We start from the raw sequence: 4,189 nt of genomic DNA on the forward strand, positions 1-4,189 counted from the left end.
TGCCTGCACACATCATAGTGCCTCACAGTGCTGAAGGCTACAGCCCTTCACTGACACAGTCACAACAGTGCTGCATCACGCAGCCCTTCACTGACACAGTCACAGCAGTGCTGCAGCCCACAGCCCTTCACTGACACAGTCACAGCAGTGATGCAGCATGCAGCCCTTCACTGACACAGTCACAGCAGTGCTGCAGCCCACAGCCCTTCACTGACACAGTCACAGCAGTGATGCAGCACGCAGCCCTTCACTGACACAGTCACAGCAGTGATGCAGCACGCAGCCCTTCACTGACACAGTCACAGCAGTGCTGCAGCCCACAGCCCTTCACTGACACAGTCACAGCAGTGATGCAGCACGCAGCCCTTAACTGACAAAGTCACAGCAGTGATGCAGCACGCAGCCCTTCACTGACACAGTCACAGCAGTGATGCAGCCCGCAGCCCTTCACTGACACAGTCACAGCAGTGATGCAGCATGCAGCCCTTCTTTGACACAGTCACAGCAGTAATGTAGCTCACAGCCCTTCACTGACAGTCTGACAGTCACAGCAGTGTTGCATCCCACAGCCTTTCACAGTCTGACACAATCACAGTGCTGCCACAGCAGTGCTGCAGCCTACAGCCTTTCACTGACAGTCACAGTCGTCACAGTCTGACACAGTCACAGTACTGCAACAGTAGTGCTGCAGCCCACAGACCTATACTAACACATTCAAAGTGCTGCAGTCCACAGCCCCACACACTTAACCCTCTGGCATCTTGTGTGAAATGATTCCTGAATCACTGAGGGAGGGACTTTTATAGAAGATGGGAAGATGGCATTTTGCATAATTTGGAAAACTGAGCTTGGCGGGAAGCCTGGACTCGGAACTACTTGGAAATGGCAAGGTCAGGTGGGTTCAGTTTTCAGAAAACCCACACATGTCTATTACAAAGTACACTCAGGCCCAGGGCATGATTCTGAGTCGAACACAAAGCAGCCAAAAGAGTGAATAACCATGTCAGCCAGATCGTAGAGATGAGCGCCTGAAATTTTTCGGGTTTTGTGTTTTGGTTTTGGGTTCGGTTCCGCGGTCGTGTTTTGGGTTCGAACGCGTTTTGGCAAAACCTCACCGAATTTTTTTTGTCGGATTCGGGTGTGTTTTGGATTCGGGTGTTTTTTTCAAAAAACACTAAAAAACAGCTTAAATCATAGAATTTGGGGGTCATTTTGATCCCAAAGTATTATTAACCTCAAAAACCATAATTTACACTCATTTTCAGTCTATTCTGAATACCTCACACCTCACAATATTATTTTTAGTCCTAAAATTTGCACCGAGGTCGCTGTGTGAGTAAGATAAGCGACCCTAGTGGCCGACACAAACACCGGGCCCATCTAGGAGTGGCACTGCAGTGTCACGCAGGATGTCCCTTCCAAAAAACCCTCCCCAAACAGCACATGACGCAAAGAAAAAAAGAGGCGCAATGAGGTAGCTGTGTGAGTAAGATTAGCGACCCTAGTGGCCGACACAAACACCGGGCCCATCTAGGAGTGGCACTGCAGTGTCACGCAGGATGGCCCTTCCAAAAAACCCTCCCCAAACAGCACATGACGCAAAGAAAAAAAGAGGCGCAATGAGGTAGCTGTGTGAGTAAGATTAGCGACCCTAGTGGCCGACACAAACACCGGGCCCATCTAGGAGTGGCACTGCAGTGTCACGCAGGATGTCCCTTCCAAAAAACCCTCCCCAAACAGCACATGACGCAAAGAAAAAAAGAGGCGCAATGAGGTAGCTGTGTGAGTAAGATTAGCGACCCTAGTGGCCGACACAAACACCGGGCCCATCTAGGAGTGGCACTGCAGTGTCACGCAGGATGTCCCTTCCAAAAAACCCTCCCCAAACAGCACATGACGCAAAGAAAAAAAGAGGCGCAATGAGGTAGCTGACTGTGTGAGTAAGATTAGCGACCCTAGTGGCCGACACAAACACCGGGCCCATTTAGGAGTGGCACTGCAGTGTCACGCAGGATGTCCCTTCCAAAAAACCCTCCCCAATCAGCACATGATGCAAAGAAAAAGAAAAGAAAAAAGAGGTGCAAGATGGAATTGTCCTTGGGCCCTCCCACCCACCCTTATGTTGTATAAACAAAACAGGACATGCACACTTTAACCAACCCATCATTTCAGTGACAGGGTCTGCCACACGACTGTGACTGATATGACGGGTTGGTTTGGACCCCCCCCAAAAAAGAAGCAATTAATCTCTCCTTGCACAAACTGGCTCTACAGAGGCAAGATGTCCACCTCATCATCACCCTCCGATATATCACCGTGTACATCCCCCTCCTCACAGATTTTAAATTCGTCCCCACTGGAATCCACCATCTCAGCTCCCTGTGTACTTTGTGGAGGCAATTGCTGCTGGTCAATGTCTCCGCGGAGGAATTGATTATAATTCATTTTAATGAACATCATCTTCTCCACATTTTCTGGATGTAACCTCGTACGCCGATTGCTGACAAGGTGAGCGGCGGCACTAAACACTCTTTCGGAGTACACACTTGTGGGAGGGCAACTTAGGTAGAATAAAGCCAGTTTGTGCAAGGGCCTCCAAATTGCCTCTTTTTCCTGCCAGTATAAGTACGGACTGTGTGACGTGCCTACTTGGATGCGGTCACTCATATAATCCTCCACCATTCTATCAATGTTGAGAGAATCATATGCAGTGACAGTAGACGACATGTCCGTAATCGTTGTCAGGTCCTTCAGTCCGGACCAGATGTCAGCATCAGCAGTCGCTCCAGACTGCCCTGCATCACCGCCAGCGGGTGGGCTCGGAATTCTGAGCCTTTTCCTCGCACCCCCAGTTGCGGGAGAATGTGAAGGAGGAGATGTTGACAGGTCGCGTTCCGCTTGACTTGACAATTTTGTCACCAGCAGGTCTTTCAACCCCAGCAGACTTGTGTCTGCCGGAAAGAGAGATCCAAGGTAGGCTTTAAATCTAGGATCGAGCACGGTGGCCAAAATGTAGTGCTCTGATTTCAACAGATTGACCACCCGTGAATCCTTGTTAAGCGAATTAAGGGCTCCATCCACAAGTCCCACATGCCTAGCGGAATCGCTCCGTGTTAGCTCCTCCTTCAATGTCTCCAGCTTCTTCTGCAAAAGCCTGATGAGGGGAATGACCTGACTCAGGCTGGCAGTGTCTGAACTGACTTCACGTGTGGCAAGTTCAAAGGGCATCAGAACCTTGCACAACGTTGAAATCATTCTCCACTGCGCTTGAGACAGGTGCATTCCACCTACTATATCGTGCTCAATTGTATAGGCTTGAATGGCCTTTTGCTGCTCCTCCAACCTCTGAAGCATATAGAGGGTTGAATTCCACCTCGTTACCACTTCTTGCTTCAGATGATGGCAGGGCAGGTTCAGTAGTTTTTGGTGGTGCTCCAGTCTTCTGTACGTGGTGCCTGTACGCCGAAAGTGTCCCGCAATTCTTCTGGCCACCGACAGCATCTCTTGCACGCCCCTGTCGTTTTTAAAAAAATTCTGCACCACCAAATTCAAGGTATGTGCAAAACATGGGACGTGCTGGAATTTGCCCATATTTAATGCACACACAATATTGCTGGCGTTGTCCGATGCCACAAATCCACAGGAGAGTCCAATTGGGGTAAGCCATTCCGCGATGATCTTCCTCAGTTGCCGTAAGAGGTTTTCAGCTGTGTGCGTATTCTGGAAAGCGGTGATACAAAGCGTAGCCTGCCTAGGAAAGAGTTGGCGTTTGCGAGATGCTGCTACTGGTGCCGCCGCTGCTGTTCTTGCGGCGGGAGTCCATACATCTACCCAGTGGGCTGTCACAGTCATATAGTCCTGACCCTGCCCTGCTCCACTTGTCCACATGTCCGTGGTTAAGTGGACATTGGGTACAACTGCATTTTTTAGGACACTGGTGAGTCTTTTTCTGACGTCCGTGTACATTCTCGGTATCGCCTGCCTAGAGAAGTGGAACCTAGATGGTATTTGGTAACGGGGGCACACTGCCTCAATAAATTGTCTAGTTCCCTGTGAACTAACGGCGGATACCGGACGCACGTCTAACACCAACATAGTTGTCAAGGCCTCAGTTATCCGCTTTGCAGCAGGATGACTGCTGTGATATTTCATCTTCCTCGCAAAGGACTGTTGAACAGTCAATTGCTTA

This window comes from Pseudophryne corroboree, chromosome 2 (genome assembly GCF_028390025.1).
Source record: "Pseudophryne corroboree isolate aPseCor3 chromosome 2, aPseCor3.hap2, whole genome shotgun sequence".
Lineage (NCBI taxonomy): Eukaryota > Metazoa > Chordata > Amphibia > Anura > Myobatrachidae > Pseudophryne > Pseudophryne corroboree.